This window comes from Opisthocomus hoazin, chromosome 2 (genome assembly GCF_030867145.1).
Source record: "Opisthocomus hoazin isolate bOpiHoa1 chromosome 2, bOpiHoa1.hap1, whole genome shotgun sequence".
Lineage (NCBI taxonomy): Eukaryota > Metazoa > Chordata > Aves > Opisthocomiformes > Opisthocomidae > Opisthocomus > Opisthocomus hoazin.
The window spans coordinates 5,659,517-5,672,423 of record NC_134415.1 but is presented as its reverse complement, the minus strand read 5'-3'; the positions used below and the strand labels follow the sequence as shown (position 1 = coordinate 5,672,423).

The 12,907-nt window shown below is 50.0% G+C and overlaps 1 long non-coding RNA gene across 1 annotated transcript; it reads left to right on the top strand.

The window, feature by feature from the left end:
• The first annotated feature begins 5,981 nt into the window (after positions 1–5,981).
• LOC142365037 (uncharacterized) lies at positions 5,982–12,597 on the top strand. Its single transcript, XR_012766381.1, has 3 exons — positions 5,982–6,036; positions 11,087–11,219; positions 12,005–12,597. It is a non-coding gene; the product is annotated as an uncharacterized LOC142365037 (long non-coding RNA).
• Positions 12,598–12,907: the final 310 nt, after the last annotated feature.

Genomic DNA, 12,907 nt, shown 5'->3' with positions numbered 1-12,907 from the left:
AATGTGAAGTGAGGTCCTCCCTCAGGACCTCTGAGCAGCACTTTGGAGGACTTCCTGCTCTGTGTGGACTGCAGGGCCAGGCCAAGGAGACTTACCTCCTGCCTCCAGCATTGCAGCATCCTCCACCGGCAGCACGGTCCCAGGTGGCGGGGAGGAAGGGCAGGGTGCTCACACCACCCTACACCATCCCACCCACCTCAGTCAGTGATGCCCATGCCCCATCAGCACAAATGGCTCAGAGTCTTGGTCCCCTCACAGTTTTATTCACCCACAGAGGAAGGGCAACACAAGTATCACCAGCAGGTGCGTTGACCCCAGCTTGGTCCGAGCAGTGCTTGGATTTGCAGGGTGCTTGGGGAGCACATACTGTGGTGGCCAGTAAATGGTTTCCATGTGCTATTCGTGTTTGTATTGTTCTTCTGACAGGTGATACCTTTTTTTCCATCTAAATGATATCCCCTTGTTGGCAGGCTGTGGGTCAGCAAAAGGGAGACATGGTCTGTTCCAGTTAATTCTGTAATTGCCATCTAACTGCTGACAGAAGGCATTTGGGAAGCTTCTTAAGCAGCCTAATGATTTTTACATTGTGTGCACCTAGAGGAGCACTCAGCCTTTCCAGCTCTGTTGGTGCGTTAACATGTCATGTAATGAAACTATTCAGCCGAGATTAGAGGAAAGCTGTAGGAGCAGGCGGTGGGGAATTGGTTAGAGTCACAACTGTGTCTTCCTGGCGCTTGTATTGCCAGGGTCACAGAAAGCAGCAGAGTGGAGCATGAAATGAGTACATTGCTGATGATTTATTAAACAGAACAAATTGGTATTAAGCCATCTAACAGACAGTACGATTCCCCTCCAAAAGCCAGCTATTGCAACACCACCCTCACATTCCTATAAAGCTCTTTTTGCCCCAAGATCTTGAAGCACGTCCTGGTCTGAGCATTCTCAGTTTGCAGGTGGGAGTCAGGAGCTCAAGGATGGCAAGGTTCAATTGTCCACTGCCTGTTTCCGCAACCTGAGAGCAAAGCTGGGCCTTCAGCAGGATTTCTGAGAGCTAAAGTTCAGTGCTGCAGCTCAGAGGCCATGCTGCCTTAGCTGCCAAATGGGCAACAACAAATCCTCTACTGTAAAGCACCCGCTATTCAATGATGTCCTCTCATGTTGGACAAGGGTTAGCATTTCTGTACAGCGTTCCTCAAAAATGCCTGGAGCTCAATAAATTGCAGAGGAATTAGACGGCAATTTCTATTCCACGACAGAAGCTCCCCCATGCCTCGTTATTAATAGTTTTCAAATGTTGAAGTTAAGTCAACAAAATTGCAATTGTTTTTCCCCTAATCTTCCAGCCAAGGGAGGGAGTATTTACGCAGACATTGCTCAGAGTACTTGAGAAAATGTTTGTTTGTGGCTTTTAGTAAAGGACTGTGAGTTTCCAGCAGAGCCCCCCACGGGTTGTTTCCCAGTTCTGTGCTCAGGGAGCTCAGCCACGCTGGAGAATGACAGCCTTCGGCAAGCCTCGCAGGTGTTGGGCAGCTTGTGGGCCTGTGAGTAGGCTCCCAGTAGATTCTAGGGACTGTCTTCGTAAGCACAACTGATAATTCACATGGGTTTCAGAACTTGCCCTGGAAGGTCTGGTAGGGAAAATTCATCAGAAAGTGAAGTGCTTTCCCCATGCTCCAAACAGAAGAAATTGTCTTTCTTTTGTTTGTTCATTCCTCTGTCTCCTTCCTTCCCTCCTGCCTTCCCATCCTCCCTGGCTTGCTTTCTCTTCCTTCTCTTCTTTCTCCCTCTGCTTCAACACAGATAATTGAAAAACTGCCATTCTGGAATTCCTTTGTCCCTGCAGAAGGCACTGAATAGTGATTCCAAAATAGCCCAGCCTTTTCTTTCAATCCATAATTCATCATCCTAAATTGTTGTTCACTCACCGCAACCCTGAACAAAATGTCACAGACGCAGCATAACGAAAAGAAATCAAGCAAATGAAAAAGGGGCAAAAGGAAAAGCAGCAAACCCCAAGGGGGTCTGCAAAGAGAAATCATTTAATCCAAAAGGCTCCTCAGCTCTCATACGGGAAACCTGACTTGTGCCATGTGTGTCACCACGTATTAGGGGAACGCAGGACCGGTCTTCTCCCGAGACGTGCTGTGGAACAGCTTATTGGGTGGAGACAGGACTGAGAAAGACCCTAGGAAATTGCTGTCTCCACCACCTGTACCTTCACAAGCAGGACTGAGGTGAGCAGCCAGGCTCTGTCAAGGGTTTCTCCATCCCATAGCAGACTCTCACCCAACTGTGGTTTGCTCCAGCTGACCCCAGGATCTGGCACAGACGGAGCCCGACGGCTCTGCCCCAATCCCCGTGGATGTCATAGCAGCCATGGAAATGCTGGCAGAGCAGGACAGCAGCATGGGATAGGATCTGATGGAGGTGGTGGTGGGGTCTTCAGGGCTCTGAGACCTGTACCCACAGCAAAACTCATCATGAGTCCCCAACACGCGCGGTGTCTTGCGGTGCTATGCACGCCAACATGAACGTCGCATTAATACGGGATTTCTTGAAAACGCCTTCATCTGGAAGGAATCCAGAAAGAGAGTTTTGTGGCTTGCGACCTGGAATCTGTCTTCAGCTCCAAGCACATCAAGCTTGGGCAGCGGTCACGTGGAATCGGCTCCCCTCTGTAGCCTGTGAAGTGGAACCAGCTTCAGGAGCAGACAGTTCGGACAGGGTTGCAAGAGGAGACGTGTAGAAAGCCAGTCAGGCAAGAAAGGACCCCGAGAGCTGGAATAATTCAATTAATATGTACAAGTCTTCCTGGTCCCACTGATGTCAGTGGGGAATTCTACTACAACCTTCAGGGGACACAGGATCAGGCTCACATTTGGGAAAGGCAGATCAAAACCGGGGACAAAGCACTTGTACATGTGACTGCGCTGTGATTTGAATCTTCTTTGTTTTCCTGAGGTGCCCACGCAAAGATGTTGGAGAAATCAGGTTAAAAGAGAAGATTTTAAGGTCCCCCTGACAGGAGAAACAGAGTGGAGAAAGCCATGGGTGAGTAAATGCGGTTAGTATCCATTCATCCCACTGATCCCCTTAGCCTTGTGGCATTCACATCAGAGTTGTATATACACTGGGTTAAGTTCGTGTTGATACTCCAAATAAACTCAGCAAAAAGAAGAATGATAAACCTATTCAAAGCCTTTTAAAAGCTTGCTCGGCTGGGAGAAAGAGGGGTTAAGCCCTTGATCCAGCAAGGTGCTTAAACATATGCCCTTATTTTAAGCGTGTGAGTGATCCCATTGATTTATGCCTGGGAGTTCTGCTGGAGAGGGGCGTTTGGCCTCTGGCTCGGCAGCGTGGTTACACACGTGCTTTGCTTCTGGCGTGCGCAGTCCTGTGACTTTGCTGAGGGATCTCACGTGCTTGGCCGGGTCGGGGCTGAGAGAGTCTTCAGGAGGTGGACGGCATTGCGGCATGGCCAACGTTAGGGGCAAAAATGTCCCAGATCCGTGTCTCTGGGCTCGGTCACCACCTCGCTTTTGACTGTTTAACTCTATTCAACTGCTTGTAGCTTTGGGATAAGCTGTCGTAGTGAGAGAGTTTCTTGGGGAAAAAAATGAACTTTCACTCAGCATTTTGGCACCTACAGTTCTGGCCTTCGCCAGACATGGAAAAGAAAAGCTGTAGCCAAAAATTTTAGAGTCTTGAAGAAAAAGATACTATAAAAGTTTGGTTTTAATTGGGGAGAGGAGTTTCGGGAAGCAGAGAGGAAACAACAGTTTGGGTTTGATTCTGCTCCTTCTGGCAAAACACCGTCCCCCCTGCATGAGATCATTAGCGTGGCTTTTCTCCAAGCTGATAACAGAAGTGCCTGGCTTCTACGCCTTGCTCACATGCTCAGAGAAACCCGTTGCCAGTTTTGGGGCTAAAAGGGATTTCTCTCTCAGGTCAGCCGCGCAGGGTCTGCTCCCCCCGGCCCCTCGGAGTGGTCCACCAGCCCTCCTCCCGGCGCCTATGGTGGGCACAGCTTGCGGTCTTCTCCTACAGGACTTGAGCTTATAACAGGACATCGGGAAGTATCGTAGGGTGGGTGGGCCATCCATCTGCCCTAGGTCCCACCACACATTGCCTGGCCTCAGCAGCCCCACGGTGGTCCCTTCCCACCCCACGTCTCTCCAACCCAGCCGGCATGGGTATCGTGGGGAGGGAGACCCTGTACAACCAGTAGCTGCTGGTGTGTTGGCGAGTAAATATTATCCCAGTAAGAGGATAATGTGGCTGCGTATGCAGCGTATGGTTTGTCGATTCATTCTGACAGCTGGAATATCTTCTGACTTGCTGTCAATGCACAACCGCAGCTCTCCTTTCACAGCAGAACGAAGTCTCCGTGCAGGCCAAGCCACTAAAGCTTTGGTGGGAGCTGAGCAGCACAGGCAGCTCGAGCAAACCGCACGGAGAAACATCTGAGACCACTGGAACGCAGGAATGCCGGGGAAAGGATGATGGAGTTGTCTGGGATTCCAGCTCCTTGGGCCCGGCCCAGGGCTTTACACTTTGTTTATACAATAGTAATCCCGAGCACTTCACGTGATGGATCCCCGGTGATACATTTCAGGGGAGTGACGCTGATTTACACTGCTCGAGGCCTTGGCCTATATTTTCCAAAGGATTTTCCAAAATTTGCTAATGAAAAATACCAGAGCGGGCTGATCAGCAGAGGGTTCGGTTACTGCAATCCGGGGGCTGGGGAGTGCCGGGAGCCCCTCTCCCCAGCCTCTCCCGGGGAAGCCTCGGGTACCATCCCTTCCAACCTGCTGCGAGGTGTGGGATGAGGTCTGTAGGCATCGGGACACCAGGAGTTTATCTGCTGACCCTCATCCCCTCGGGAAGACTGTAATGCACTCAGCTCCCACTTTCAGAAGCTGTGGGACACCCCTCGTCAGGCATAAGATTTAAAAGTCTCGACACTGATTAACTCCTTCAGCCCCAAACATCTCCCTTTGCCTAAATTCAGCTCTGGGGGTGGCAGAAATGAGCTGACAGCGCCTTAGAGCCTGCAAAATCCCATTCGCCAAGTCAGGTGAAATAACGGTTGGGTCTTGACTTACTCTGCACATTCCCGCTGCTGCGCAGCTCGGAAGTAGAGCACTGCCCTTGCTGGTGCCTACTGGGGAGAGCCAGTTGGTAGGAGATAGGAGGAAGGAGAGCAGGTGTGACCGGAGAGGTCAGGAGATGCCCTCTGCACCGCTGGAGCCTCAGACCCATCTCTACATGTGAACAGCCCCAGTAGGTCAGCCGCAGGCTCCGTGTCACCCAGGCTCCCGTTTCCAGCAGTGGCCCGAGGTGGATGCCGTGCGTATGACCCTCATCACCCTCCATCTCCTTGCCCAGAGCTTCCCCGCAGCACGCTGCTGGCCTTTGAGGCAAGGACCAGCACAAATGTCGGTAGTAACTGAGGGTTGCTCTCCGGGTGGGAGGAACTTACTCCTGCTGCGTTTATGGATCGATGGAGAAAGGGTGTTGGAGGAGAGAAGGGCTGGTGAGAACACAGTATGCAATGTAAAGCAGATTATTAGCCATATTATTAATACTTAAACAAGGCTTGCTTTTTTCTTATTTCTTTTCTTTTTCCTTTTCCTTCCGTCTCTCTTCCTGTTACAGGATTGCAAAACTCATTTCCAAACAGGCTGATTTCTTGCCCGTTACTAATAGCAGCAGAAGTGATTTATATGCACATTGGAGGAAGAAGCGTGTCTGAAAAGAAAAACCACTCATCCTTTCTTCCACCTGTATCCAAACTTACTCTCTTTTCTTCATCCTTCCCCCAGGGCTCAGATACCTGATGGAGTTACTGCGGTTTCTGGAGCTGCCATGGTAACTTGATAGCGTGGCCAAGCCCAAGAAGAGCCCAGCTTTGCATTGGTCAAAGCAAAAGGTCCCCCCTTTGGTTTCAGGAGCTGGGCAAGGCTGAGATGCGGAGTTGAGAACATTGCCTGCCTATGGGTATGGAGGATTCATCTGAAATTCACTGCTCCGGTAAGAATTTGTGTTGCAGGTTTTCACCTGGGATTCATTTTAATGATTGCAACATGCAAGCTCCGTCAAAGTGGAGCTTATAAAGGAAACACTGGCTTCACTGTAGTGGGAGCAATGAGATGGCAATATCAATGCCTATTATTATTTAAGCTGATTTGGGCTATTTTGGTGTCGGCAATTTGAAAGTCTTCCTCGGGAGCCACAACCCAGGCTCAGGCAGCAGCGCGGTGGCAGGGCGGTGGGCAGCCCTGTCCCCCTGATGTGGCTGCGGGAGAGGGAGGCACAGACCACGGCTGAACCAGCCCTGCAAAGCCCGTAGCCTCGGCCGGATGCCTTTCTGTGCAAGCAGCTTACAAACCAGTACGGAAGAGGTCACCGCTAGCACCGTGTCCAGACTACGGGAGAAGGGTCAGGCTTAACGGCAAAGGCGTTTCGGAGGCGAAACGAGTGGCCAGGGATGGGCTTTGTCAGGATGGAATGCAAGAAGTTAACAGCAAATACGGCACCTGGTCCTGGCGGGAGGATTTTCTCTGCCAGGTTGGTAAGGGTGTGTTAATGCGTATGGTTAGAATGGGGTAACAACATGCTTCCATGTAGGGTTGCCTAACTCTCTTGCTGTGCTTTCAAGCTGAACATATGTTTTCAATTATTAACATGATTAATGGGAATGAGGTGACTCTAATCGCAACGAGCTCTATCTTGCCATCACATGCAAAACCCGCAATATGGGAATCTTTACGCAGCGTGCAAGTACCTGATTTCTTACACCAGGAGGGGTCTTAAGAGGTCCGGGTGCCTAACCCTTAGGAAGTTTAGAGATCCACAATTAGGGCCGCTCGCTGTATTAACTCCCTGGGCTCCTGCCCCTCTGTCTCCGGGTGTGAAAACTGTGGTGCAGGAGCCAGTTCTTACTGTTCTGTCCCAGCTTGGCGGGGGTTTCGGTCAGGAGTCCGAGAAGGGCTGGGAAACATGAAGCTGTTTTCTTCTCATCATCATCTGGGACAGCCTCCAGGATGCATAAATCTCTGGTTCAGCTGAGACTCTCCCTCTGTTTTGCAGGGGCTCTGAACCTCCCTTTGCATTCGTGGTGGGCAAATTTTGTTAAGGTGTGCATCGTTGTCACCTTGCCTTGTGTCTTTGGGAAGGGAATAAGGTTCAGGATTTGGAACAAGAAAAACAGACTTGGAAATTCTTTTATTGTTTAATTCCTCTCCAGCTGCCAAACCCAGAAATCATCATTATACTCAGACCTTTTTTTACCCCTTCAGTTATGTCCTGGTCTAATTCCTTCTGACATAAGTATACGTCACTCGCCCAAACTCTTATCTCTGGAAGTGAGTCATCCAGCCTCTTCACCAACAGACAAACATTGTGTAGAAGCAAAACTGTGCAGGATGAGCTTATGTGCTGAAGGTCCAATCTAGAAACGGACAGGGGAACACCTTTCTTCAGATCAACGGAAACAAAGTAGTGCCATGAGCACGGGAACTAATGGACCCAGTCTTCCGATCGGCTCGGTAGTTGAATGAAAGTTCCCATTTAAATTTCCCTAGGGCTACTAGGCTTTTATATTAGCTGTCTCTTGCAAATTCTGCGGGTTAGAATGAGGGTAAGTTCATATTAGAGCCTTTACCTCAGTCACAACACAGATGGGGGCTTCCTCCTCTGTCTGGGTGCCCATTTCCATGGATTCTGTAAGAAATGAGCTATCTCCAGGTAAGGTTGGAGCTGCTAAAAAGGTTCGGGATTGCACGAGGAGCAAGCAGGCAGAAGTAGGGTGATTTCATAAATCATTATTTCCATGGGAAATGTGACTAAAATTGCTATACAGTGCAAGCGCAGATGGTTTTCACAGTACCAGCAGTGTGTGCACATGTGTGTCTGCAGATAGACACACAGCACCAGCGAGCACCAAGAAACCGTGACTAAATCTCCTTTTCAGTTTTGAAATATTCTATATATATGTGTGTGTACATATGCATACATACACATAAATGACATCTTCCTGTCTGTCTCTATGCATATATATGTGTGCGTTTTTCTGCCGAAGCACTCCACATGTATTCAGACATAGCGCGTAGCATTGTCGAGTAGGCTGGTGTACGATTATTTGTCTTACTGCACTTCAGACACGTATTTGTTTTTTTCAGCTTTACCAAGTCAAACAAATAGCTCGCGTATTAGGACTCCTGACTTAAGCCACTGAAAAGGAGGGGTAAGGGCGTGTGTTGGTGTATGCGAGGGTGTGTGGCTTGGGGTGGTGGGACCCCACAACCAGGTGGCTCAAGGTGGTGGGACCCCAAACCCACGAGTCTCAGGGTGGTGCCCAGTTCAAGAAAGATGAGGAGCTACTGGAGGATGGTGAGGGGACTGGAGCGTCTCTCCTACGAGGAGAGGCTGAGGGAGCTGGGCTTGTTCAGCCTGGAGAAGAGAAGGCTGAGAGGGGACCTAATCTATGCTTATAAATATCTCAAGGGTGGGTGTCAGGAGGATGGGGCCAGACTCTTTCCAGTGGTGCCCAGCGACAGGACAAGGGGCAATGGGCACAAACTGAAGCAGAGGAAGTTCCAGCTGAACACGAGGAAGAACTTCTTCCCTCTGAGGGTGACGGAGCACTGGAACAGGTTGCCCAGGGAGATTGTGGAGTCTCCTTCTCTGGAGATATTCAAGACCCGCCTGGACAAGGTCCTGTGCAGCCTGCTCTGGGTGACCCTGCTTCGGCAGGGGGGTTGGACTAGATAACCCACAGAGGTCCCTTCCAACCCTGAACATTCTGTGATTCTGTGTATGATCGGTGATGTACAGCCACACAAAAGTTGCGCTCAGGTGGGAGACAGCTACGCGCTGTAAAAGCAGTGAGGCCACCCCAAATTAGCACCTGTGGCCACCCTGACTGCCACAAGCCGAGCGTCTGTACGCTAGCAGATGGTCCCCGGTCACGTGTTTGTTCTCCTTCTTTCTGCCGGTAATTTTACTGCTTAGCAAACATGAAAATTCACATCACGGGAATAATCTGTGAACGGCTACGAGTGGTATTTCCAGGTGTGACTGTAGCTGGGATCCGTACAAATAAAAACTTTCCTGGTAATAAACTACGACTTCCCAGACTGTAAAATACTTATATCTGGCTCTGCGCTCAGCTGCTGTTTGGCTTGGGTGGGATGCAGTGAAGGAGAGCGGAGCGTTACCAGTTAACTACTGGCACGTTAGCGGAAAGCATGGAATAGGCTCAGCGCTGTCTCTGCTACGGGTGTGCGATCACACAGAAGCTGCCGTCAAAGAGCAACAATTTTTGGTAACTGCCAAGCAGGGCGAGAGACAGCAACCCTCTCTATTTCATTACCCATTCTCCCAGACATGCACTTTGCTGAGGAAGGGATTTCAGAAACCGAACCTGTATTTAAGGTCAACTGAAGTCTGAAGAGATTCCAGTTATTTTTCAAAGTTGCCGTTATTCAGCGTAATGCACTGCTGCGAGCGTCTGGAAAAGGCGAGGCGGGGGGGTGAGCTGCGCTAGCGCTGGGAGCACGAGCAGGCATCCGAACGCGGAGCAGCTGCTTTTTCGGTTGGGGCAAGGCAGGACCTTAAAAGAAAGCAAACTGCTGTTCGTGTGCCAGGCTGCGAGCCGCTTTCTGCACCACACTTTGCCGGCGTTGCCTGGGCTAAAGAGGTCATTTATGGCAGGTCACAGGGTTTCAACTGGAAAAGAACAACCGCTTTAGCAAAGGGTGGTGAGGTGTCTCAAGCTAGAAGGGCATGCTCTTGTGGCTGGCAGGGTTGGTCCCAAGAGAGATCTTCGCCTCCTGCCTCCCTGGTTCCTACGCTCAGGAGAAAGCCATGCATGTGCCATAGCCTGACGAAGAGGGCTGAATCCCTCACAGAATCACAGAATGTTCAGGGTTGGAAGGGACCTCTGGGGATCACCTAGTCCAACCCTCCTGCCGAAGCAGAGTCACCCAGAGCAGGCTGCACAGGACTTTGTCCAGGCGGGTCTTGAATAACTCCAGAGAAGGAGACTCCACAGCCCCTCTGGGCAGCCTGGTCCAGGGCTCTGTCACCCTCAGAGGGAAGAAGTTCTTCCTCATCTTCAGCTGGAACTTCCTGTGCTTTGGTTTGTGCCCGTTGCCACTTGTCCTGTCGCTGGGCACCACCGAAAAGAGTTTGGCCCCGTCCTCCTGACACCCACCCTTCAGATATTTGTAAGCATTTATTAGGTCCCCTTGCAGCCTTCTCTTCTCCAGGCTGAACAAGCACAGCTCCCTCAGCCTCTCCTCGTAGGAGAGATGCTCCACAGTCCCCTCACCATCCTCGTAGCCCTTCGCTGGACTCTCTCCAGTAGCTCCTCATCTTTCTTGAACTGGGGAGCCCAGAACTGGACACAGTACTCCAGATGGGGCCTCACTAGGGCAGAGTAGAGGGGAAGGAGAACCTCCCTCAACCTGCTGGCCACACTCCTCCTAATGCACCCCAGGATCCCATTAGCTTTCTTGGCAGCCAGGGCACACTGCTGGCTCATGGTCAACCTGTTGTCCATCAGGACACCCAGGTCCCTCTCTGTAGAGCTGCTCTCCAGCAGGTCCGCCCCAGCCTGTACTGGTTCATGGGGTTATTCCTCCCTAGGTGCAGGACCCTGCGCTTGTCCTTGCTGAACCTCATCAAGTTCCTCTGCGCCCAACTCTCCAGCAAGTCCAGGTCACGCTGAATGGCAGCACAGCCTGCCGGTGTATCTACCACTCCTCCCAGTTTGGTGTCATCAGCAAACTTGCTGAGGGTACATTCTAACTCTTCATCCACGCTTGTCTTGTTTTTCAGTAAGCAGCATGAAGTAAATAAAACACGGCAGCCTGGGTTTTAATAACAAATGCTGATCATGCCTGAGAGACTGGCACAGTTAAAGGTGAGCAGAAGTCTGCTGTGGGTCTTGCAGCAGTGTTGGCTGACGCCTAAATAGGGTACAGGGTTTGTCACCCTATTTTGGTACCATTTATTTGCTAGCAAACTTTGAAAAGCCTTGGTGCCTTTATGCCAAATCTTTGTATTTCATTCTCAGCATCAGATTAATCTGGCAGTTGGACTTTTCTTTGACCTTACCAGAACCTCAGTTCTTGAAATATCTAAAGAGGATGGAGAAAGGAGGATTTCCAAAGATCAGTCTGGGGACTCATCAACCAGGCCAGGACATGGTACGTAGCAGTGGGGGGACCACTGAGACCCCAGACTTCCCTACTTGGGACCCAGTGCCCCGAGAGGTGGGCTGTGAGGCGCGGCGACGAGGCGGGAGCAGAGGCTTGCCTTCTCCCAGCCCTCCTTCTCCGACCCTTCACACGGGCGGGCAGCCCCTGCCGAGTGGCCAGGGGAGAGCTGGGGGCCCACGGTTCAGTCACGCTTCCCCACACTTCAGTCACTAACTCGCTTCCAGAGTGAATGAAGATAAAGTGAATTAGGGCCTCCCGATTGCTGCACGAGAGCGTTTAATCCGCTGCTGATTATGTGTCAGCACCTAATCCACTTCCAAAGATCAATCAATTTAATTCTCCTGAATGTCCCCATATCTAGAAGCCCTGAACACGACTGAGATTAAACCTACCTTCCATGCCTAAGGTGGCTGGAGAGATACTGAGTTTAAGGATGTCTGGGGCACCTGATGAGCCAAGGCAGACGTGAGGCACAGCAGTAACCTACTTCTCGAAAACCCCATGAAGGCTTCCCCAGGAAAATCCACATGGCCATGTCAGCAGAGGCTTTTGGTGGCTTCGGCAGGAGACTGAGAGCCAGAAGCCGGTGGGTGCGGGTGCTGGCTCGTGCTCAGCTCCATGACTTCGCACGCCCGGAGCACGTTCCTCCAGCTGAAGGCAACGTCATGAACAAAACCACATTCTTCTGCCCACATTGTTTCCAGCCGCAGTAAATTTTAAGCAAAACCAGATATTGTTTAACGAGGAAAGTTTACTTTTTTTGGTTCTTGCAGGTTTCAGTTTGTAAGCAGAACTTCAACCTCTGGATTAGGATATTTTAGAAGGACGGCTTGGCAGACCGTCAGCAGAGCAAGCAGCACTTTGATGAATCCCCATAGACACACAGTGACCTGGAAGCATAAAGAAGACCTCAAATTCAGTGCTGAAAGAACTGTACTGATTCGACTAAAATACAGATGTATATCGACACCAATGTAAAACTGGCAATCTTCTGTTTGTTTTTCTGAGATAGAATGACACTGAGAATACAGTGCTTACTTCTGCCATGCTGCTATTTGTAAAGGTCAAACCCAGCCAACTCAAACAGAAGAAGGCACTGCAGAGTGTTAGAAGGGTGGTAAAAAAAATGACAGTTTCGCTGTTGGAAACTGTACGTCTAGAACATCACAGCAGGGGAACTGTGTCATATTTTCAGTACTTTTAAATTAAATGTTTGTTTGAGGGTGCCATTTGAATGCCATCCCCCCGAAAAGCCAGTAATGGCTCATCACAACGCAGAACAGGGGAGCACTTGGCAGTCAGCTTCGTAGCTCCCGGTAATTATGTGTTGCAAGCACAGAGGGTAAGAGCAGTTGCACATATGAAGAGGGGCAGTTCTTTGAGAAACAGTAAATTTTCACTCAGAAAATCATGGAATTTGTGGAAGAGAACCAAGGTATTCATGAATTTCAGCCAAATTTGTCAAATCAAAGACTTTAAAATACTTTGTGTTCATGGTTTTGAAGTTGAATGCTTTGTTTGGGGAAATCCTGGGAAGAATTGTTGGTGTTGTTGCTGTTACTATTATTATTATTCAACATCATATGAGATGCAAACAAACTTTTATTTCAAATAAAACAAAGCATTTCAGGAAAATTCATTTTGAGCGGGCTGTTATTTGTTTCACAAAACTTCTA